This window comes from Zeugodacus cucurbitae, chromosome 6, assembly GCF_028554725.1.
Source record: "Zeugodacus cucurbitae isolate PBARC_wt_2022May chromosome 6, idZeuCucr1.2, whole genome shotgun sequence".
Taxonomy (NCBI): domain Eukaryota; kingdom Metazoa; phylum Arthropoda; class Insecta; order Diptera; family Tephritidae; genus Zeugodacus; species Zeugodacus cucurbitae.
Genome location: NC_071671.1, coordinates 36,083,278 through 36,109,442, shown reverse-complemented (window position 1 = coordinate 36,109,442; position 26,165 = coordinate 36,083,278). Strand labels below are relative to the sequence as shown.

Below are 26,165 nucleotides of genomic sequence, written 5' to 3'. Positions count from 1 at the left end.
TGGCAACGGCGAATACCGCAGAAGATTGAATGGTGAGCTGTATGTGTTGTTCGACGACATTGACATAGTCCAGCGAATAAAAAGACAGTGGCTACGCTGGCTGGGTCATGTTGTTCGAATGGACGAAAGTGCCCAAGCTCTGAAAGTATTCGATGCAGTACCCGCTGGTGGAATTCGAGGAAGAGGGAGACCTCCACTCCGATGGAAGGACCAGGTGGAGAAGGACCTGTCTTCACTTGGTATTACCAATTGGCGCCAAACTGCCAAAAGGAGAGATGCGTGGCGCGCTGTTGTGGACTCGGCTATAACCGCGTAAGCGGTGTCAACGCCAGTCAAGAAGAAGAAGAAGCTTAAATTCAAGCAGCACTTGGCGTACACATCAAATAAACTAAATAAGATTTATAACGCCTTATCAAGAATGATGGCAAATAAAGGCTGCGTGCGTTCCAGCCGGCGATTTCTAATTGCAAAAGCTATGAGATCCGTAATATACATTGTACAATAACGGACCCGTAGAACGGTTCGGACGTTGCAGCACAGTCGACGTCAACGCATGCAACCGCCACGCATACGTATAGCCAATGTCTTCAAGAGAGGACTACTTGTAGAAAAGTCATATTTATCCATAGGAAATATCAAAAATATTATCTGGCAACTTATTACATGTGCTGCCATCTGTGATGGCTTAGTACTGTATTTAAGAAAAAAGGAACGAAAATAAAATGACAGTTCTATTCTACACTACAAACACGTTGTTTCATTATAGGTTATGGGCCCAGACTATTAGTAATTTTTTTTTTTAACAAGAATTTAGTGCAATACGTGTGTTAAAAGATTTTACTCACGCTTTCACTGTGTAGTGAAGATTGGTTGGACATTCGTGAAATAAAAGTATTTTATTTCGAATTACGATGGCGGCAAACTACTTGGTAAATTTACCAAAGTTACGCGGACGGGAAAATTACAGCGAGTGGTATTTCGCGGCAGAGAATTTCCTAATCCTTGAAGGCATGAAACACTGTGTAAAGCCGGAAGAAGGAATGAACGTGGGAGCTGCAGATGATGAGAAAACCCGAGCAAAATTAATCATGACAATCGACCCATCCTTATACGTACATGTTAAAAGTGTAAGAACAGCGAAAGAACTCTGGGAAAAACTACAACAGTTATTTGATGGCAACGGATTTTCAAGAAAGATTAATCTGTTACGTACTCTAATTTCGATAAGACTGGAAAACTGCAGTTCAATGACGTCCTACGTGACACAAATAATTGATACAGCTCAGAAATTAAGTGGCACGGGTTTCGAAATAAATGACCAGTGGACAGGTTCATTGTTATTAGCAGGTTTGCCAGAGCGGTTTTCACCAATGATTATGACAATAGAGCATTCAGGCATTAACATAACGGCTGATTCTATCAAGTCAAAATTGTTAGACATGGAGTCAACTATGGAAGAACACGATGAAGTTAGCGGCGCTTTTGCTGCAGCTCGTTCGATGTTCATTGGTAGTAAGAAAAGCAAAATGGCGCAAAGAAAAAATGTCAATGTTGGTAGCCCTGCCGATATGTCAAAGTCAGACGTCAAGACAGTGACATGTTATCGATGTAAACAAAGAGGACACTACAGAAACCAATGCACAAATAACCAAAATAACGCTTCGAACCTTAAGGAAAAACCACGAATGTAGTCGAATGCATTTAGTGCAGTGTTCCTGAGTGGGAATTTCAACAAAAATAGCTGGTATATTGATTCTGGAGCCAGTGTTCACCTCACGGCAAATTAAAGTTGGATTATGACTGCGTCTTATGAACAAAAAAAAGGATATTGTAGTTGCAAACAGTGAAAAGTTGTCAGTTGTTTTGTGTTCTGGCGATGTGAAGATTACAACTACAACTGGCGATAATGATTACGACATTTTAGTTAAAGATGTTCATTGTGTTCCAAGTTTGGCAACTAACTTGCTGTCAGTCAGCCAACTCATAAGCAAAGGAAACAAAGTGTCTTTTTCTGATAATAGTTGCTCAATATATAACAGAAACAATAAGTTAGTAGCTACAGCATTATTAGAAAATGGAGTGTATCAAGTAAACTTACTAAACCAGGAACATTTGGTTGCATCAGTTGTATCAAGTGTTACATTGCATCGCAGATTAGGACACATTAATAAAGGCTACCTGAATCAGATGAAGACTGCAGTACAGAGTATGTCATTTGATGACAATGTGGATATTAGCAAGTCTTCATGTGTCACATGTCGTGAAGGCAAACAGTGTCGTTTACCTTTTAAAAGTACCAGTCAAAAGAGCAGTAACCGACTAGATATAATCCATACAGATATCTGTGGACCCATGGAAAATGTCTCCATAGGTGGGTCCAGATACTCCTTGTTATTTGTTGATGATTGTAGTCGAATGACGTTTGTTTATTTTCTGAAACACAAGAATGAGGCACTGAAATGGTTCAAGGAATTCAAAGCTTAAGTGGAAAATCAAAAAAAAAAACAATTAAAGTATTAAGAAGTGATAATGGACTAGAGTACTGCAATAAAAAGTTCGACGACTACTTGAAAGGTGCTGGTGTGATACATCAAAAAACCAATCCATATACGCCAGAGCAAAATGGTTTGTACGAGCGATTCAATCGCACTATTGTTGAGAAAGCAAGATGCCTACTCTTTGATGCCAACCTAGGGAAGGAATTCTGGGGAGAGGTCACCAACACTGCAGTATATCTACAGAATAGAAGTGTGACTACAGCATTAGGAAATAAAACACCATATGAGATATGGACTGGCTGCAAACCTGACTTAAGTCATATTAGAATCTTCGGTAGCACTGCAATGGTCCATATAGCTAAGCGTAATAAGTGGGACAAAAAGTCAATAAAATGTATTTTCATTGGATATCCAGAAAACATAAAGGGATACAGACTGTACAACCCGGTAATTAAGACAGTATTGACTAGTAGAGATGTGGTCATAGTTGAACCGGAATCAAAATCTGAGTGCCAGATAGAAGTTACACATCAGAGTTTTGATTCAATGGGGGAAGAAGAAGATAAGATGGATGAAAAATATTCAGAATCTGACCACACTGAAAGCTCGGAGGACACATTTCTAGATATAAATGATGAGACATATCAACCTAGTAGCCCGGAGGCTGAAGATGTCCCGGAAACCAGACCTCAAAGATCTGTACGGATGAGAAAGCAACCAGACAGGTTTCAAATTTCAAATTTTTGTGTAGATGAGAATACTTTTAATGATGCAGCAGGTTTGACCCTTCAGGAAGCTTTAGCTGGACCTGAAAAGGAACAGTGGAAGATGGCCATGGCTGAAGAGTTGCAGAGTTTCAAAGATAATGATGCTTGGGAATTGAGCAATCCTCCTCAAGATGGTAGAGTTGTGCAGTGCAAATGGGTACTACGTAAAAAACATGTTTGTGATAATAACATTCGGTTTCGTGCGCGTTTAGTGGCAAAAGGTTTTACACAAGTGCAAGGTGTGGATTATACTGACGCTTTTGCCCCTGTTGTGAGACATACCACATTGCGGCATTTTTATTTGCTCTATCTGTTCAACTTAATTTTAGTATAACACATCTTGATGTGACAACTGCTTTCTTGTACGGAATTCTTGAAGAAGATATTTACATACAGATACCCGAGGGATTCCCTGAGTCAGTAAAGAAGGGTCAAGTTCTTAAATTAAAGAAATCTAATTATGTACGGTCTAAAACAGTCTTTAAGAGTCTGGTACAAGAGAGTAGAGGAATGTCTTTTAAAAATTGGTTATGCTAAGTCTAAGATAGAACCTTGTATGTTCATGAAAACATACGATAAGTTAAAGACAGTTGTTACTCTGTACGTGGATGATTTTTTCATTTTTTCGAATGATAGTAATGAAACCAAGCACTTAAAAAATGTTTTATCTGATAATTTCAAAATTAAAGATTTAGGTGAAATTAAGAAGTGTCTTGGAGTAAATGTAAAAATAAATAAATCAGAGAAAACAATATCAATAAGTCAGGAAGATTATATTGATCAGCTGTTACTTAAATTTAATATGAGTCAATGTAAAACTGTCCAAACCCCAATGGAGACTAAGTTACATGCATCTAAAGATGAGAATAATGTAGATAATTTTTTTTCTTATCAACAAATGATAGGTTCTTTAATGTATTTGGCAGTCCTTACCAGACCTGACATAGCATTTGCAGTGGGTTTTTTCAGTCAATTTAACAATTCCTATACCAAACAGCATTGTTCATATGTCAAACGCATATTGAGATATTTAAAATTAACCAAATATCATGGCTTAAAATTTTCTGCAGATGGGAACTCCGTCATTGAAGGGTTTGTGGATGCTGATTGGGAGGGGAACACTATTGACAGAAGATCCTACACGGGTTTCTGTTTCACTTTGTCAGGTTGTGTTATTTCTTGGGAGACAAAGAAACAGAGAACCGTGGCTTTGTCTAGCAGTGAAGCCGAATACATGGCTCTAACTGAAGCCTGTAAGGAATCTCTCCACTTGAGAAATTTACAATTAGAAATTACTAACAACATGTATACTATTGAATTATATAATGATAACCAAAGTGCATTAAAGTTAACTGTCAATCCAATTTTTCATAAAAGAACTAAACACTTTGATATCCGTTATCATTTTTGTAGAGAATGTGTAACTAATAATATTGTGAATGTTAGATATTTACCATCAGCTGAGATGCCAGCTGACTTACTTACAAAGAGCTTATGCTCTGACAAGCATTATTATTTGTTGGATAAGTTGGGGGTTCAGAATATTTGTAATTGTTAATTTTTTTAACTACATTTTTTATGCTCATTATTATAACATTGTTAGATATAGTGGGGGTGTAGAAAAGTCATAGTTATCCATAGGAAATATCAAAAATGTTATCTGGCAACTTATTACATGTGCTGCCATCTGTGATGGCTTAGTACTGTATTTAAGAAAAAAGGAAAGAAAATAAAATGACAGTTCTATTCTACATTACAAACACGTTGTTTCATTATACTACTTTACCGACTTTGACCGCTACAGCCTCTTCGTTAGGAACTACACCTTCAATTTCATCACCGCCACAGCAAACTGTCAACCATATTCAAGACAGTTCATATTTGCTTTCGTTGCCGAGGAAAATACAAGATTTGCCGAATTTTGATGGATGTGGCCTATGTTTGCCGCCGCCTTCGAACAGTCAACAGCAACATACAATTATACGAATTTCGAGAATAACCAACGTCTCCAGAGGTGCCTACAAGGTGAGGCCAGAGAGACAGTGCACTCACTGCTAATTCATCCGGATAATGTCCCTGCCATTATGGACATGCTGCGATTTCGATTCGAACGCCCAGAATTGTTGATCAGAAGTCAGCTACGCCAAGTTCGTGAGATGCCTTACATATCGGAATCTGCTGTTGACAAAATAATTCCGTTTTCCGTCAAAGTGAAAAATTTAGCCGTGTTTGTACAAACCATAAATGGTCAGCATCATCTTTGTAATGCAACGTTGATGGAGGAGCTTGTGGGGAAATTGCCCATGAGCAAGAAACTCGAATGGGCCAGAACCTCATCGACGATACAGCCGTATCCGACAATTAGAGATTTTAGTACGTGGCTTAGTGGAGTGGCAGATCTGATATGTACAGTACAGGACAGTCGCCCAAATGAACATAAGCGACGCGTCCTCCTTCAAGCCACCGCCAATATTCGTGAAATTACATGTTCATTGTGGTTGGTTTAAGTCGTTGAGCGTTCAAGAGAGATGGAGGAAAGCTAAGCAACTTCGATTATGTTTTCCTGCCCGTAACATCTGTAGAACGAACGGATGTCAACGAGTACATAATAAACTGCTACATGAGTCATCGAGGATCATTTCAAAGCCGCAACTATCTGAGACGCAACCTTCACAAACAGCAGCCACAGCCGATAGAGTTTTCAGTTGTACAGCCAGTACAGTGAGGAAACAGAAGGTGTTGTTTCGAATAGTTCCTGTCACAGTACATACCAACAAGGCGAATATTGAGACTTTCGCTCTACTGGACGAAGGATCATCGATAACTATGGTCGATTCTTCGTTAATTGAACAGCTTGAAATAAAGGGTTACCCACGCCGAGTATCCCTGCAGTGGTTGGGTGGAAGGTGGACATCAGCGGTTTCGGTCTAAGTCAGAAGCACAAGTTACGTCACGTTTACAGTATTAAAGATTTACAACTTCCGATGCAAAGCCTACAGCCCGCCGGATCCTTGAGTCTACAGTTATGAAAACCGATGAACGTTTTCAAGCCGGTCTCCTTTGGAGACAAGATGATGTTCAGTTACCCGACAGTTACTCCCACGCCGAGAGAAGACTTGTTGGAATTGAACGTAAGATGAAAAGAGATGAAACATTTGCCCGAGAGTATAGTGCAGTTATTCGAGATTATGTTAATAAGAATTATGCCAGGAAACTAACGCCGGACGAAGCTGCAGTCGTAAGCCGACATGGTACCTTCCACACTTCGGTGTGACGAACGTTAATAAGCCCGGTAAACTGCGCCTAGTGTTTGATGCCGCCGCCGTCGGAAACGGTTGTTCACTAAACAGTTATCTTCTAAAGGGCCCTCAGCAATATCAGCCTATGCCAACAGTACTATTTACTTTTCGTGTGAGCGCAGTTGCAGTCGCCGCCGACATTAAAGATATGTTTCACCAAATTGTTGTAAGAAAAGAAGATAGATATGCCCAGAGATTTCTTTGGAGGGACGGTGATGATAAAATCCCTCCAGAAGTATATGAAATGTTAGTGATGACATTTGGAGCAGCGTGCTCGCCATGCGCATACGTTAAAAACATTAACGCACTTGAACATCGCGAGCGATGCCCAAGAGCCTATGATTCTATCGCAAAGCATCATTATGTCGATGACTTCGTGGATAGTTTTGCCAATGTGGAAGAAGCCATTAAAGTTGCCAACGAAGTTAAGAATATTCTTAAGAAGGCCGGATTTGAACTACGCAACTTTTCTTCAAATTATATAGAAGCCAAAATTGCCCTTAACTGTTACAAATTCGAAGGAAGTGACAAATAGCCTAGTCACATTAGCAGTAGAACGTGTGCTTGGAATGTACTGGCAGCCAAGCAAACGATGTATTTAGCTACACACTTAAGTTTCACAACGCGGATCCTGACGTCATCAGTGGACATAGACGTCCTACTAAGAGAGAGCTGTTAAGTATAGTTATGTCAGTATTTGACCCGCTTGGATTTCTGTCCAAATTCATGGTCAACGCAAAGCTGTTGGTGCGCGAAACGTGGCGTTACGATCTGCGATGGGACGAATCTCTACCTGAACCTATATATCAAGAGTGGGATAAATGGCGCCGCCAGTTGAAGATTGTTTTAAACTTTCGGGTCCCTCGTCACTATTTTGCCTGTGGACTACCAGCCGAACTCCAGCTACATATCTTCGTAGATGCCAGTGAAGACGTATTTGCCGCAGTGGCTTATTGGAGAGCAGTATATTCGAATTCGAAGTTTGCGTCGTACTCGTATGTGCCAAGACGAGATGCGCCCCATTAAAGACAATGACAATTCCCCGCCTTGAATTGCAAGCAGCAGTTTTGGGAACGCGATTATTAGAAACCATCATTAATGAACATTCAGTAGTAGTTAAAAGACGGCTTTTGTGGAGTGGCTCCAAAACTGTTCTGAGTTGGACTGCGTCAGGAACACGTCGCTATAAGCCTTTCGTAGCACATCGAGTAGCAGAAATCCTCGCCACCACCAACGTGGACGAATGGCGTTGGATATCATCGCAGGAGAACGTGGCTGACGAAGCAACCAGACCAAGCGCAACTTTCGATATTCGCTCTACTTCGAAATGGTTAAATGAACCATCGTTTCTAAAGGAAGCAGAGCATGCCTGGCCTGCAACCGAAAAAACCCCGGATTTCGTACATGAAAGCGAAGAACTTCGCCCAAAGTTCGCAATGTTAACAACACAGTCATGTGTTAGAAACATTGTCCGATTCTCAAACTTAACTAAACTGAAGCGGTGAGTCGGTTGGATCATCCGATTTATTAATAAGTGTCGCCGAAAAAGGAACATGGAAGAATGCCTGACCGCTGAGGAACTAAAAATAGCAGAAAACTGCATATGCCGCCTAGCCAATCCATCTCGTACTCTTCTGAACTTAACCAGTTAAGAGAGGGTGGAAATGTACAGAAAGGAAGCGAGTTATATAAATTGTCGTCATTCATTGATTCAGAAGGTCTTATGCGTGTCAACGGACGTATCAATGCTGCCAGTTGGCTTCCGTATGACGTCACGCGGCTTATCATATTAGCGCCGAATCATGAATTTACTCGCCTAATCGTATTGGATTGCCATAATAGAATGAAACACCAGAATGTGGAAGCGACGATATGTGAAGTTAGGCAAAAATATTGGGTGCCGAACATAAGACGTGCCATGAAGAAGATCTTATCGAAATGTCTTATTTGTAAAATCTTAAGGTGCACACCCTCACAACCGATGATGGGTCAATTGCCAAAGGATCGATTAACGCCGTTCGTGAGGCCATTTTCCTACACAGGAATAGATTATTTTGGACCTGTTAATGTAACGATTGGTCGACGTAAAGAGACCCGGTGGGTGGCATTGTTTACATGCCTAACAATTCGAGCCATTCACCTGGAAGTCGCAGCAGACGTCTCAACAGATGCATGCATCCTTGTGATTCGAAACTTTATCAATCGTCGTGGTTTGCCTGTGAGAATTCGGAGTGACAACGGCAAGAATTTCGTCGGAGTCAATAATGAAGGAAAGCGATTTCACGAGGTATTTGATTGTCATCGCATTCAGGACGACCTTGCCGTGAGAGGAGTCGAGTGGATATACAATTGCCCAAACAATCCTGCAGAAGGAGATATATGGGAACGCATGGTGAGATGCGTAAAACGCGTTCTCAATATAACCCTAAAGGAAGTTGCACAACGGGAACACACTCTGCAGAACTTGTTAATTGAAGCCGAGAATATCATCAACTCCAGACCGCTCACACACTTGCCGCTATCACCAGATCAAGATGAGCCGCTTACTCCGAACCTTTTTTTACTAGGGACTGCCAACACCGCGCAAACGCCAGCAGTCAACGATCCAGTCGAGAACGCTTTCGTATTTCGTAAACAGTGGCCCATTGCTCGCCAGTTAAGAGACACGTTCTGGCGGCGATGGATCGACGAATACTTGCCAACGCTCACACGCCGAGCAAAGTGGTGCGAAAGGTCAAAACCTCTTCAGGTGGGTGATCTGGTATTCGTGTGTGATGTTAATATGCCACGTAAGCAGTGGTGCAGCGGTCGAGTAGAAGCCGTACATCATGGAGTTGACGGCGTCAAGGAGAGCCGATTTACGCACAAGTAGTGGAGTACTTGGTCGCCCCGTAGCCAAATTAGCCATTTTGGACGTGGAGTAAGGAATCGATTCACGGAGGAGGGGATGTAACAAAACTACTACTTGTAACGAATTAATTTGTAAAGTATTTTAAGTCTACTATTGTGAATAGCTATTGTGAATTATCGCTATTATGAATTAATGCCATTGTTAATTATCGTAGTATCCTTTGCCTCTGCCATTCGCTTCGGTGTCCTCTGCTGTAAGACAGCGATCGCAATTCACTCGATTTCCAATCACCGAAGACATTGTATATGCCTACAAGTAGCAAAGGAATCAGCTGGATAACGGGAAATTTTTCACAGCAATAACAATATATTCAAATTCACCCACAGCGAAATCTTAACTAAAAACCCTATCAAAAGAATAGTGGTGGAGAAAAGTGTTCTAAACCTGGTACACGAAACGGTATAAAAGCACAAAAAAAACAATAATAAGCGTACAAACTAATTCTAACAAAAAAAGTCGTCCTTTCAAAATATCAAATCAAATGAAAATTACATTGAATTATGAACAAAAATTCAAAAAAAAGACAAAACCACAGACACTGATTATATTCCGACCCATATAGACAGTTAGTCAAACGGACCCAGATTTAATTCCGACTAATATCGACAAACAAAAAAATTACTAATAATTTACTAAAAGTAATAAATATTGTAGTATAACACGGCAACTCGACATTGTAGTTTTGGGTCTTTTTTTAGTACCATGCAACCCGCGGGAAGTGTCCATTGCCTTGAGTTGTTGTTGTTCATAGTAACAAAATCTGCACTACAACCCGCGCCAAGTGTCGATTTAGTAGTACAGTATACTCTCGAAAAGTAAATCGATTGGTATTTTGGGTAATTTACTTTTTCGAATAATTTACTTTTCCAAATATATACATAAATTATCTGTTTTTATAATATTAAATACATTTTTAAACTTAAAAAATTCATTAATTTATTTGCTTCAATAAAACATATGGATTTACATGAAAAACATATTTACATTTACAATGAAGAGAAAAAATCTTGAATATTCTTTTGTTTTCTTTCTTTTGCAATATATTTTCTGACCATTTTTATACGACAATTCAAAACGTCTGACACCTGATTTGCATCGTTTTCATTTTTAAACCAGTGGATCAAGTAGGAGAGTTTATTTACTAAAAAGACGCGATAAACAAGAGAGTAAGTGTTTTTGCAACATCGTAAAAAACGCTGCTTGCTTCGTTTCGAATTTTTTATCACACTCTCTGAAAAGTAAATTAAAAAAATTACTTTTTCGAGGTGCATGTGTAATCTTAAAGTTGATTAACTTTTCCGCGATTATTTACTTTCTGAGAATTTACTTTTCGAGAGTATACTGTATTTATCGACATAAATCCTTGGAAGACACTTCGTTTTCCTTCATTCTATTGCATTCGTATCGCAATTTCTTTCTATGTATTTTAGATTATCTACTTGTAGGTTTCTACAATGACCGAAGAGGATGGCTGAACCGCAGTGTCTCAGTTAGCTAAATTATATCTAATAGCGTTTTCTTTTCTCGATGAAAATGCTGCCTTTTTATTTTTCAACATTATACAAATGCTGTACTACCTTTTTGAATGTTTTCCATTTTTTACGTGATAAAAGAACAGAGAAATGTCTTCCTATTATGCTAGTCAACTCTCATCCACAATTTGAAAATCCGAATACAGGGCAGAATAAATGTTACATTTTTTTGAGAAAAGAAAACGCTTTTGTTTGTATTATAATTACTTCTTTATAGAAATAAATTACCTTTTATGAATTATCATAAATCGAATTAAATTCGCCAGCCAGGGAATCGAGACATAGATTGTATACAATTTTTGCACTGCACAGGCCGCATTTGCCTTTAAATAATTTTACAACCGCGAAGGAATCTTTAAACACATTTATTTTCACAAATTTTTTGCACTGCGCAGGCCACTTTACAACTTAACTTAACTTACAATATTTATGTGCTGCTCCTGAGTTGAAAGCTAAAATTCTGCAGAATAACATTATATTAATTAATTAAATACAAATTGAAATTAAGAATAACAATCAATTCATTCGACTTACCTTTTTTGTTTTATGAGCGCAAATGACGTTTTTTCAATATTTTTTTATTTCCCATTTTGGGATTTTCTTTTGGCACTAATGACAATCATGTTTTCTCATTCGTACTCATTCAATAAGAACAAGAAATGAGATAACTAGTTTTCTTTTGTTTGGCAAATTCTAATTAGGTTTTCAAAAATGTCGTGTACATGTGCGTTGGTGTTGGTACTTCACAAAAAAATGTGTAAATGTGTTGAAACCTATGGGGAAAGTGGTTAGGCTTAGGTGGCAGGATCCCTTTTACGAAATTGTACACAAATAATGCTTTTTATAGAACATGAATCTTCGGACGTATCTACAGATTAATTTAAAAATAAAGACTTATGAATCCTTGGCGATAATAATACAGCAGTTTCCTTGACGACGGCATCTCTGTAACAATAATTGAATATCAAGTTGGCTTTGCAGTCTACATCATGGCTTTCAATTTATGCCAATTTTGACAATTAATTCGTGTGATCAACTTGAAAGCAAGCTCTTTCCCGTGTCACCACTACACTCATGCACCACTACACATGCAAATTTTTCAGCTTTTACCAATACATACACATTGCTAACTTTTTGAAGTTAAGTGGCAATCTCGGTAGTTAGAGTAGCAAAATTCATTAACTTTAATTATTGTATGTATAAGAGAAAGGTGAACGTACGTGCAATGAACCGTTCAAAAATCGCCAAGGCCGCCATTCATTTGAAAAGAAAATTTTAAGTGAATGGATATAAGTGCGTTTTAAATATTTGTTTTATTTTGTTAAGTGTTTTTGAATCGACTCAAACTTTTTGAAGCACTTATAAATGCATTTATTTGTGTTAGTTTTGTTATTTGTTTATTATAATTAAAATAATTTCATTATAGTTATACGTGTGTGCACAGCAAAGGAGCAAGGAGGTGATAGTGAAATTGGTGTAGGTAAGTTTCATATCTTTTTAATGCATAATAAAAATTAGTACAGTAGTTTAACGAACACATTAATTGTCAGACCTGTTCTTTAATTCGAGTACTGACTTAGAGGTATGTTTTTCAAGAAGTTCAATATCTGTGAATTGCAGTTTAATAAATTGTTTTATTAATTATTTGTTAAAAAATGAAACCCATAACAAAACAATTGAAATCAGCTAAATTCTTCCAAAATGGACCAATTCTGACTCTTATTTCTACAATAATTTTAAGCTTTTTTATAAAATTCAACATTTTTTCAAATCACACATTTCTTTTGGTTTTTTTTTTCAAGTTATATTTTTGATTCTGGTTCGATATTATTTGATTTTTTCTCTTTCTTCATATGTCTTCTTCATGTTGTTCGTTAAACCGAGTACTTGCCCAGCAAGTCATGGGTACTGAAACTCCAACACATTCAAAGAAATTTTAATAACACCACTACATACACACATATGCAACAAAGGGCAAAATGTGCATAAACATTTACCTGAATGATAGAAAGAAACAACCAAAGTTTTCGTGTTTGAACAAGTTTTGTTTTGAGCTATATATATTATAGCTGCTTGTGAAGTATTATTTTGCGTGTTTTATTTAAATCAGTGATCTGCAGCCTAATTAAAGTTTAAATTATTGAAGCATGCATTTTTAAATAAGTAAAACGTAAAATAAAAGTATTCTAAATCCAAAATATGGAATTGAAGAAGGTGATACAGTAATACTTCATTGCACTGTCAATTCGAAGCACGCAAAAATTTCCATACAGATATTTCAAACCTCATACGGCGCGTTAAAGGTACGCAAACTTATTGGTGTCACTTATGGTAGCAGCGTAGAACTTTCGAAGCGATGGAATATGTGCTGCAAGCAAATCCAGAACTATGGATGCAAATGCTGCTACATGGAACAAAAATCATTTACACACCAGATATTAGGCTTAATGCCACTTTTTGCAATTAAACATTTTGGTCAAAACAAGCACGAGAATTGGAACGACATGGTTTAGGTGATTTTGTAACCGTTTTTCATCGCGACGTGTGTCAATTGGGTTTTGCCAATGAGCTAGAGGGCAAAGCAGATGCAGTATTTTTGGACTTACCGGCACCTCAGTTGGCCATACCAGCAGTTGAAGAGAGGGTAAATTTAAGTGAATGTTTATGATCATACAAATTTAAAAACTTCTTGTATGTTTAATTAGGAGGACTTTTTTGATTCATTTCCACTTTGTATTGAGGAATCATAACGTTATTGTATCGCTTTACAAAGACATGGATTCAACGAAATTAGTTCAGTGGAAACACAACAGCAAGAGTATGGATGTTATGACTAGAACGTTGCCCGTGCTATATTTAGAATTCCTGAAACATAAGGTAATTATTACCAACTTTTATGTTGTAAAATACAAATTTTACTTTATATTTTATATCTAGTACTAGTGAAATTAATGAAAGAACAGTTCTTACAAAAACTTCTAAAGAAACCAAAAGAGTCCTCACATAATGTGCGCAGCTTACACTTCCAGGCCGCTCGGGGTATTTGAGATTTACCACTCTTCCTCCAGCCTTTGTTCGATAGCAAAAATTGTTCAGCTATTCAATACGTTATAGTGTAGTACGATAATACATGTGTTATCTTAATAAAATTACATCAATAAATTGCGAGAGTATAAAATGTTCGGTTGAACCCGAACATAGCCTTTCCTTATTTGTCACAAATTGTTTTGGGCTATCGACACAACCTTATACAATTGAGCTATAACAAAAATATTTTAACAAAGCAACAATGATAACCTTCAAAATATTATTTTTTTTGTTTTCTCTTTTTATATTTTTCTTGTCAACTCGAATAAAATTCTCTTATCTTCCTCGCAATTTTTTCATATTTACTCACTTTCTAATCTTTTTCTGGCCTTCCACGAATATTTCAAGACTAAAATTAGCCAGATCGGTTTGGCCGTTATCGTTTTTTTGCGGCACAAACGAACAGCAATTCATTTTTATATTATATTATTATCAAGCGACAATTTTTTATAATTCCGCACAGGATCATTCAGTAGGGAATCGACCGCCGAGTGATCTTAACCCCCTTCCCGTACCTCCGTGCCTGAGTGACGCCTACAACTCTACAACGCATAGTTAGCCGCCGAAAAATTTCAAAATTTTAACTCGTGATATCTTTTGAATGGAATGTCAGAATCTAATAATTCAAAAAGTTATATAAAGGTTTTGAAGCGATCTTAAATAATAAATCATTTATTTCGATAATAATTAATACTAAGGTATAAATAAAGAGCCTTTTCAAGTAGTGGTATTTTAATTAATTTTTTTATATAAAATCTCTTACTGTGACAAAACTATAATAGTTAGAGATATGATGTCGCTACGTTATAATGTAGATAATGATAAGTTCTACAAAATTGTAGTACATCACTTTGTTATATCTTCAATCGTTTTCGCAGCATTCGCGATTAAAGAAAGTTTTTTGGTATTTTTTTTTACATTATCGGAGTTTTGGTAAGGAACCCTATTTTTTTTAAACTAAATATAGCCTATGTCACTCAGGGATATTATAGCTTTCCAACGGTGAAAGAATTTTTCAAATCGGCTCAGTAGTTTCGGAGCCTATTCGAGACAAACAAACAAAAAAAACAAACATTTCCTCTTTATAATATTAGTATAGATAATTAATGATTTTGTTATTAAATTCTCATTTGGGATTTTGGTAGAACTAACCGAAAATAGCGGGTATAGTTTCTGGGCTTTTTTCGCCCTTAAGAATGGCATAGAAACTTTCATTGAAACTGCTAGTACCGCTCCCTGGCATTTCACCGAAGAATTCGCCGGTACCTGTCTTGCAGGGTGCAAATCTCCGATGTTCGTTATTTAAGGTACTTAATGTAACAAATTTGCTTGTTCGTTATAAGCGGTTTTCGTTAAAACGAATATTCGTTATTTCGGAAAACAACTGTAATTTTAAATAATTTCAAGTTTTTGGATTTAGAATTGGTACAAGAAAACAATGGAAAATAACATGGTAAATATAAATGCATATATGTGTATATTGAGTTAGTGCGTATTAAGATGTACATATGTATGTATGTACAAGAATGCATCTGTTGCATTTTGTCCAAATAATGGTATTTATGAAAATAACCTCAGTAGGTACGTGATTAGTGAATCGTTAGATGCATTGTGTCCAAAATAATAATAATGCATTACTTATATTTTAATTATCCATTTCAGATATTGGAAACACAAATACTTTGCACAAATGAAGGATTACAATAGTTACAACTTTTCTTAGGTTTGTACTACGAATACAAATATATTAATATTTTCTAATCGTTAATAATAATTTCTTTTTCTAAATATTTTCAGGCATGATGAACAAGACAACAACAAATCACATCGGACATTTAGATTAGCAGTTGCACAACCTCTTTCCGACGAGCTGAACCCCTTTTTGATGTACATATGGGATAGGATTGTGTGGAATTGACATCAAACAATATTGGTTGGTTAGTTTCGTTGGATCTTTACAGGATAGTTATAAGGAAATCGTTCGCGTTTAGTACTAATGTATTCATTTGCTAATTCATAATTTAAATGTAAAATATTGTAAAATTAACATCTATATACAAATGAATGTTCGAATACTAAAAACAGTCGTAATAATAGTGGAATTTTATTTGTATTGTATAACAACAACTACAAAAAAATAAAAAATTAACGTTTGTAAAAATGAAAGTTTACTTTGTACTGAAATGCTAATTTTTAAAAATTAATCTATAATAATTATTAAAAATGTGAAATACCATACTAATTTATAAATGTAAATACCTCAGACAATTAAATAAATATAAATAAAAATAAAACAACAATTTCAATTGTTTCATGTTTAGACGAAAAAGTGGGTGATCTATAGAATGAAACCATGGAGACCAATGAACTAAGTAACGAATAAATTACCAATGCATTTACTTCCTGTGATTAAGGGGTGACCCTGAAAATGATAAATCGAACAGTCTCCACTGATAGATGGCTGATTAAATAAAAAAACTACTACAGGGAGATCTGCTAACCACAGAGGGACATATGCCTTTCCAAAATAATAGAAAAATTAGAGCAGAAAGACATATGCCGGATTTACACCAAACCAATGAGAGAGAGCGAGCAATATAATCACACCGACATGCCGTAAAAGAGGAGAAACTGTAAAATTTTTCCTGCTGATAGAACAAGAGAGACCAATAAAATAATACAAGCTTTTTTTAACTGGTAACCAATACACCATTAGATAAGTAACTCTACTTGTCTTACAGGGATCTCTCTCTTATACATTTAAAAAATAGTGTTAATGAATGTTGCCACTCTATCTACCGACCACAGTACATATATATGCTGAGCTACCGATCCTACAAGAAACTGCTGATGGGTTCACCAATACACTTATATTTATTAAGTCAGTACTGACGGTCAGTTTATGGTTCAATTGACTATCAATGAAATTTTTAAAACGGCAGACATACGATGTACAATGCTTTACACATGTAAGAATGAAATAACTAAATTATTTAGTATTCTCAACATTGCCGGTCAAATGATCTATAAAATGATAGCCAGTATTTACGCGCGTGAACAAGAAATAGTTATAACTTTTTTACAAACAAATTTTGTATATGACAGAAAGAGACAACAGACATTTTCACAAGAGACGCCGTGTAATACCAAAAATTACTTTGTTCTTTGCGATCTATCAAAATTTTACAATTTTCACTATGATAGTAGATAGTTTATAGTCAGTACTGACCCTGTGAAAGACATAAGAGTGAACAGTACAGATTTATAGTTCATTCATTCCAAATACCAAAGTGTTAGAGAGAGATGCACTCTCACATGTATACGTTTGTTTACATCAATTTTTTCACGATGCCCTTAAGAAAATTATAGAAACTTTGTTCTACATGCTGACGAAATTTTTATCAGCTTTGACTATCATATGAGTGGTCAAATGATTGGCATTGTTCTTGCAGGGGACATTGCCACTTAAATACAAATGGTTGGTATTGTGTATGTGTTGGAAAAAACTGAAAAATTTTGCATGTGCAGTGGTGTATGACCCTGCCAGAAAAGTGCCATTAATTTGACCGCTCATAAGACATTCAAAGCTAATCAAAATTTCGTCAGCATGTATGACCAAATATTTTTCATAGCTGAAAATTGTCAGTTATGAACGAAAATCTATCACAAATGAAATTTCTTTGAAATGTAAATAATATTCCTTCGATTTCTTATTAATACATAAACTTTAAATTCAAATATCTATAATTTATAGGAGAAGCCATGCAATACCAAGAATTACAATTATTATATTTCCTAAAGTGTTGCACGTTTTTAGTTAATATTAAAAAGGTAACTAAAATAAAAGAATAGGACTTGAAATATATGCAAAGCAAACAAGTTTTAAATAATAACTAAATAAAATATATTCTAATGAGTTTACGTTTCTATTTAGGCATTTGTGCATTTATTCAAAATGTTCGTGTGTTCAATGGAAGGAAAGAAGCAGGCTTAGGATAAACGTTCATTTTTTTTTTAAATTTGTTACTTATAGTTTAATTAGTTTTTTGGAAGTGAAAACTTCTTATAGCGCGTTATGCACTTTTGTGGGTGAGCATTTTCAGCCGTTTTCGCGACAGATGAGATTTTACACTGATATACATCAGATTGAGTACTAATGAAATTAGTGCACTAACTCATGAGCCAAACAAATTAGTGCAAATGAGTACTAATACTAATATCAAAAATGACTAAGGCTCATTTCCACGAAACCAAAAAAAAATCATAGTATTTCTACACTTATATGTGCCGTCAATTTATGACTCAAACGAGTATATAGTAACAATTTGATTTTACTCATATATTCATTGGTACAATTTCTCATGTCATGACAAAAAAAAAAATGCTCACCAACGCGCCATAAGTTCAAGTTTTCACTTCAGCCTGCACTCCCGGAGTGCAACCCCACTCGGTTTTTATTTGTATTATACTATGTTTACATATATCGAGATTATCTCCATTTACGTGCTTAACTCGATAATCTGTAATTAAGAAACGAGATTTCCCATACAAAATTCCCCTGCAAGACGAGTAGAGTTACTTATCTTATGGAATATTGGCTACCAGTAAAGAAAGCTTGTATTATTTTTTTTATCACTTTTTTTCTAGCAGCAGGAAAAAAGTTGCAATTTCTCCTCTTTTACGGCATGTCGGTGTGATTATCTTGCTCGCTCTCTCTCATTGATTTTGGTGCCAATGCTGCATATGTCTTTCTGTTCTAATTTTTCTTTTTTTTGGAAAGGCATATGTCACTCTGTGGTTAGCAGAGCCCCCTGTAGTATTTTTTTTTAATCAGCCATCTATCAGTGGAGACTGTTCGATTTATCATTTTTAGGGTAACCCTTTAATCACAGGTATTGGTCATTTGTTGGGTCACCGTTTCGTTACTTAAATTTGGTTCATTGGTCTTCATTCTATAGGTCACCTACTTTTCGGTTTAAAAATGAAAAATTGATTAATTTTTATTTATTTATTATAATTGTATGATATATTTACATTTATAAAATAGTATGGTATAATATTTTAAACTTTTAATAATTATTATAGATTAATTTTTAATATTAGCCTTTCAGTACAAAGTGAACTTTCATTTTTACAAACGTTTTTGCAGCTATCATTTATACATTGACAAAATTTACATATTTTACAAATAAAGTTAGTATTAATTATTAAATTTTAATTTTTTGTAGTTGTTTTTTATACAATACAAATAAAATTAAACTACTATTACGACTGTTATTAGTATTCGAACATTCATTTGTATAATTTAATAATATTTTACATTTAAATTATGTATTAGCAAATGAATACATTAGTACTAAACGCGAACGATTTCCTTATAACTATCCTGTAAGGATCCAACGAAACTAATCAACCAATATTGTTTGTTGTCAATTCCAAACAATCATCTCCCATATGTACATCATAAAAGGGTTCAGCTCGTCGGAAAGAGGTTGTGCAACTGCTAATCTAAATGTCCGATGTGATTTGTTGTTGTCTTGTTCATCATGCCTGAAAAATATTTAGAAATAGAAATTGTTATTAACGATTAGAAAGTATTAATATATTTGTGTTCGTAGTACAAACCTAAGAAAAGTTGTACTAACTCAACATGCACATATACGCATTTATATTTACCATGTTATTTTCCACTGTTTTCTGCGTTGTTGTTGTTGATATCTATTGCACCAATTCTAAATCCAAAAACCTGAAATTATTTAAAATTACTAACTTGTATTATGTATTAAAAATATATGAAACATACCTCCACCAATTTCACCGTCACCTCCTTGGTCCTCCTTTGCTGTGCACACACGTATAACTACAATGAAATTATTTTAATTATAAAAACAAATAACAATAGTAACACAAATAAATGCATTTATAAGTTCGATAAATATCCAAAAACACTTAACAAAAAAAAGAGTGCGTGTGGAGCCCCTACGCGCGGATGAAGTTATACTTCTTAGTGATATTCCAACAAATTCATATCATTTTGTATGAAAGAAAACTAGCGAAAGACACTTTCTTAAATTCACATTTTATAAACCAAAGTCCAAATCAATTATCATTTCTGGGTTCTGACGGATTGATATTTATAATATGTACAATTGGATTATGATAACTAAAATACGATATGAAATGTCTTACATCTATTTTATCTATATTTCTCGCGAATACCGTCTCAATAGTCGTACCTCCTTTTGTCGAAGGATCATTTCTTCCATTAATCATTTGAAATACAATCACACATATGCGTACACATTTTTCCGAAGTCGTATAAGAACTTCAAAAAAATTTAATTTTATTGACATAAATAAAAAATTTAATGCCCCGGGTGAGGCTCGAACCCACAACCTTAAGAAATTTGAAAAATTTAATTTTATTGAAATAAAAAATTTACTGCCCTGGGTGAGGCTCGAACCCACAATCTTAAGAAATTTTAAAAATTTAATTTTATTGAAATAAAATACATACACATGACATGTGAATATGTCATACACATGTGAATATGTAATACATACATATGTCACCAACCAAAAGTAATACTTTCGATTTGCAAAGAAAGTACATGAAGACTGACTACAAGAAATTATCCTGTGAAGCATAGTCTTAACTTTTCAACGGCAAACGCAGAGAATTTCAACTAAAAGTCACATAAACTAGTTGAGAGTTCACAGAAATGAAACAGAAACGAAAGAAAAAATCAAAAGAACCATACGCATAATGTTCGCAAATTTGTTTACATGCATATGTGTGTAAATATGTGTACTTGTAGTACATTTCTTGTAAAATCTTCGTTGCCACGGACAACGAATGACCGCAAATAGTAATTTTTTTGTCACAGACTTGCAATCAGTGTCGCGTTTTCGCAGGCAAAGAGGTCCATGTCCCCAACTCATATTATTATGGATTGTTCTATGTCTTGATTCTTACTAAAATCAATTGTAGTACATTAATAATTGGCATCATATATTAGTAGAATATTTAAATACATTTAATTATTTATATTTGCTAATAGTAAGTCCATACTATCCAATACATATTTTGAGCATTTATAATTACGGAGGAATCAATTGAAACGACTCTGTCGATGTGTCGAAAAATTCATGGCCGCCTGCGCGGCGCTACATTGCGTTGTTGGTAGAAAATCGGCTTGTCGTAAATATGTATGAATATGTATGAGCATGCAAACATATCGACATAAATTTTTGGCGCTTGTTTTTTTTTTGTAGAACATTGCTTTTGATTTTTTGTGGTTGACGAACTTACGTGCACGCATATACAAATGTAAGTTTGTGTTTTTGTTCAATGACATATAAACATGTACATATGTATGTTTATGCATAATGTTGCTGTTGCCGCAAAAACTGAAACGATCAGGGTATTGGAAAGAATTTAATGTAGTTTAAAATGCAAATAAAAGAATACCTTTATTCATACATGTAAACACACATACATGAGTATAATGTGTAACTTATGATAGACTTACAAATATTTACTACCCATATTTGAATTAATTGCAAACACTTTTAAATTCATTAACGTTATAAATAATTTGTTTATTAAATTCTTTTTTACAGAAAAATTAAAAATAGATAACAAAAAGGTAACAATTCAAAACTCTTACATAAAATAAATAGGATTGTATAGAGTAAATATTAATTCAAGATATGAAATAAGGTATACTATAATTGATGTATTTTGAAACAATAACCAAAAAGGATATATTTTAATTATTAAAAACTTCATTTCCATTGCCAGGAATGAGAACAGTTTGGTTTTGCGGGGAACCAATTCGTGACAGAGCCACATATAATTGACCGTGAGAAAATACTTCGTTTCGAAGATCTATGCCAACAGTATTAAATGTTTGCCCTTGGGACTTAATTAATGGTAATCGCAAAACACGTCTTAACGGGGAACTGTACTCTTTTGAAACTAAATGGAAGATCTGTAGGTATCATTGGTATCCGAGGGATCATTGTGCTTTCGCCTGCTGCAGGTCCGGTTAAAATGTTTGCTTGAATGATATTAGACATCAAGTGCGTTATCTTCAGTCGAGTGCCATTACATAAATTGGGAGGCTTAAGATTTCGTAGAAGGATTATTGGCGTACCAATTTTAAGTTCTAGTTGAAATGGAGGTAGTCCCGAGGGATTAAGAGAGTTAAGAAACTCCGTTGGATAGTGAACAACGTCTCCTTCATCTGTCACTGTGTCAAAAGAATTGTAAATTTTATATTCTGATAATATTCTTTGACAAACGGCTTTGTTAATTTCGTCTGCAGGAGAATTCGTCGAAGAAATTATAGCTCGCTCATATAACCACTTAGAGTCCTTGTGGTGCAAATTAATAATATCTGGATACACGTTATCAATAAGTTGGTCAACTGTTCTCACACAGGTTCCTGCAATATCTGGCATTATTACATAACCATCTTTGGTGACAGATTTGCAACCGTTACCTATTTTAAGTAGGAACTCTGCAAAGCGATTGGATGGTCCAGCTCCACAAAGATTTATTCGCGTATTGGCAGTCAATTTTAATGTTTGTACATGAGACCACAATTCCGGATTTCTTTATGCCCGCGTTAACAATATCTGCTCTTGTACCCTTAGGAACCACCGGTAGAGTTTGTCTAAAGTCTCCTGTGAATACGAATGTAACTCCACCCATTGCCGCATGCGAAGATCTTAAATCTTTAAGAGTTATATCGACCGCATCGATATGACACTTATGAGACATTGTGCACTCGTCCCATATTATTAGCGATGCTTTCTGAAGTATTTCGGCCATAGGGCTATTTTTCTTGATCGAACAAGTACTTTGTTCCGGTAACAAACTAAGTGGTAGCTTAAACGTAGAATGAGCAGTTCTTCCTCCACACAGAAGAGTAGCAGCAATACCTGAAGAAGCAACTGCAACAGCAATTTTGCCTTCACCACGAACTTTAGCTAAAATTTGTAAAGTTACGAAGGTTTTGTCTGTCCCACCTGACGCGTCTATAAAAAAAACATTTCCCATATTATTATCCACACTTGAAATGATCTTATCGTATATTATTCGTTGCTCTGACGTTAGCTTTGGTTCATTTGCTAGTAAAAATTGCTGTAGCTCATGGGTATTATACGTTGTTTCCCGCGTGTAACAAATGTGGTGTAAGTTTGAGTTACTTCGATTTGGTTCAGGCAAACCGAAATCCTTTAGGTGTTTTCCTCCGTAAGAGAAAACTAAATTCTCAAGTAAAATTAGTCCTGTATTAAAAATGCCATCAGTAAACTCCATCTCAGGATCATTACTACTCTCGCGTATATTATGTAAAATATCTGCACATAAATCTTTGTAGAATAAATTCCATAATTCTTCCGGATCAGAAATTTCGCAAAAAATAAGCATTACCGCAAAAAGCTCTCGCATTTTGCATGCGCTATCAGAAATGGTGGCATCAAACAATGTATTCTTCCAGTGGCTATCGTCCTGTAGCAATTGTCGTGCTTGGCAAGCCGCCTGATATGTTGAATATAGTTGACCATCTACTCGCCGTAAATCAGTGAAAGATGTCGGTCCTCGAACATGATGCAGCAATAGTCTAAGGTAGAAGCATTTTGAGTAATTGGGATGTATTGTGTATACCCTCCCTAACGCAGTATCTCGCTTAATACCGGGATGATTAGGGACATTCTGTCCACGTTTTCTACGTTGCCATTTTTTATTAGTCCAAGTGTAGAATGTGGGTACTTCAGAATACAACAAAGTTTTTGCAAAATTATCAATGGAACAAAGGGAAAAAAATGCAGTCAAAGTTGTTTGTGGTGGTTGATGTAGCACGTGTTCAACATTATTCGGTGTGAAGTAAACTCTTTGTCCATTTTCTAAGTGAACAGATAAATGTAGAACTGTTGGGAAACGCTCATGAACCGAAAATCCCAATAACCTCCTAATACCTTCCGATGTACTTAGATATCGTCCATTCAAAAAATTTTGCACCTCGTCTTTATTGTTCTGAACAGAAAAGGTCGCTGCGTCGCTGCCTTTGTTGACATATTTACAAATGTATTTCATTGCTTGCACAGAATGGCAGTACTCTACATTGATGTGGGCGGAGAAACACCTGGAAAGAACGGGGCAATATGGAACAATCCATTGATTGTCGACATTGTACCCAGAGGCAAGTAAATGGGTATGTCCACCATCCGTTGAAGACTTTCGCCTATATTTTGGATATCCATCTTCTCCGGTCTGAGTATGCTGCAGAAACTCGTGCGGGTATCTTTTTGAGCATCGTCCATTCGACATGCAGGGTGCTGATGGGTTATTAGACCCAAATGAACCGTGGATCATATTTTTAGTAACAATATCATACAGCAAAGGATCTACTTCTTTATTTGGAATTTCCGCTGATATAATCCGATCCATTTCATCGGGTAGAACTTTGTCTGCTAGCCAAATTAAAATATGCGCGTGAGGCAAACCCCGTTTTTGCCATTCAACTGTAAACATATGGCACCTAACTTTCCCAAAAATTTCTTTTTTCGTAATTATACTCATGAGTTGCTGTAGTTTGATATGGAATATTCTTAAAACAATGTCATGACACTCACATGGTCGTTGATTTGGAAACAATTCGTTTTTGATATCACTCCATTCTGGATTACATGTAAAAGTTACAAATAAGTCAGGTCTACCATAATGACGGACATATAAGAGTGCATCTTGTGTCCGTTCATGCAAATATCGAGGTGAGCCAGTAAACGAAGAAGGCAAAATTACCAACTGGCCAATATTTTCGGGGTTGCGATCTTCGTCAACCGCATCTCTTAGGTGTATATAATTTTCTGCACGTAACGTCTTTTGATGTCCTCGTATAAAATTCAGCCTTTCCGTAATCATTTTAGCAGCCATGTCCACACAGTATTGGTTGAAGAGATACCCATACCTATGAATCGCATTAAAGCTATCTTCCCTTACCATAAATCTATATGCGTAAAATTGCATACACGAAATTGTTTTTTGTGGAATAGGCGACCCACTGTTTGGACAAGTTTGCGGTATATTAATACAATAACCGTCCTCACCATTCAAAAATATAAGAGGGTACTGCAAGGGATCATATAAACGATGAAGTTCTGATACCCTATGGAGAGTGTAATACTGCGACCTCATCTGTGACGGGGGCATTATAGCTTCCATAATGTTCATTAGCGGGGCGCTTGTCCGCATGGATTACAACCTTATAATTATTCGAATTAGTGGGCATACGGTCTATAGATGTCTTGAAACTTCTAACATACACATTAGTTGCTCGAAGAATTTCTTGAATTGATTTCAAAATGTCTCGTTGAAGAGTTGGTGTAGCACTTTGATGTAAAAAAGTTGTTCCTCTTCGGACGAAAAATATATTTGCAAAAATTTTGGTGTTGTGTTCGGCGCTGGCAATAAACTCCCAATAACGTGGTAAACTTGTCCATGTATTTTAAACGTTGGCATGAAATTACCCTCCCTAGCTTCATTACCACCAAACGAAGTCATAGCGAAACAACCATTGTATTTTCTTTTTTTTTAAGTGACAGGACGACTGATGCTCGCCTGTAAGCAGCGCTTTGATTGTCTGCGGAGGCTTACCTATATCTATTAGTCTTACATGGCTCTTGCTACAACACATACCTGGTGCCTCTTTCACCCACTTTTTAGCCTTACAAAAATTGCAAATGCCATTCATTCGACCAATGAATAAAAGGGAATGGTCCAAATAATTACAATCCTGTCTATGGTTAAACGCTGATTTGAAAGCAATCGCCCCTTGTCTATTCTGCATCATTTGCAACCTTACATTCTCTACGCGATTTGCACTCTCGTCGACCGTCTCATTTCGTCTTAGCTGAATTTGCCGTCTATTTGATGAAGATCTAAATAATTGAGATTTTGCTTTTGGCATCTCTGAAAGCTTTTATTGTAAAAACCATATATCGTCGCCTCAATATAACAATAGCGTATGTGCTCATACGCCATTATTTTTTTATTGCATATTT

The 26,165-nt window shown here is 35.8% G+C and overlaps 2 long non-coding RNA genes across 2 annotated transcripts; one reads left to right on the top strand and one right to left on the bottom strand.

The window, feature by feature from the left end:
• Window positions 1–12,934: 12,934 nt before the first annotated feature.
• Window positions 12,935–16,404, top strand: LOC128922790 (uncharacterized). Its single transcript, XR_008471977.1, has 4 exons — window positions 12,935–13,651; window positions 13,713–13,884; window positions 15,757–15,817; window positions 15,892–16,404. It is a non-coding gene; the product is annotated as an uncharacterized LOC128922790 (long non-coding RNA).
• Window positions 16,405–19,199: 2,795 nt separating this feature from the next.
• Window positions 19,200–21,601, bottom strand: LOC128922789 (uncharacterized). Its single transcript, XR_008471976.1, has 4 exons — window positions 20,611–21,601; window positions 19,898–19,954; window positions 19,771–19,840; window positions 19,200–19,644 (listed from the first exon to the last, which is right to left on the bottom strand). It is a non-coding gene; the product is annotated as an uncharacterized LOC128922789 (long non-coding RNA).
• Window positions 21,602–26,165: the final 4,564 nt, after the last annotated feature.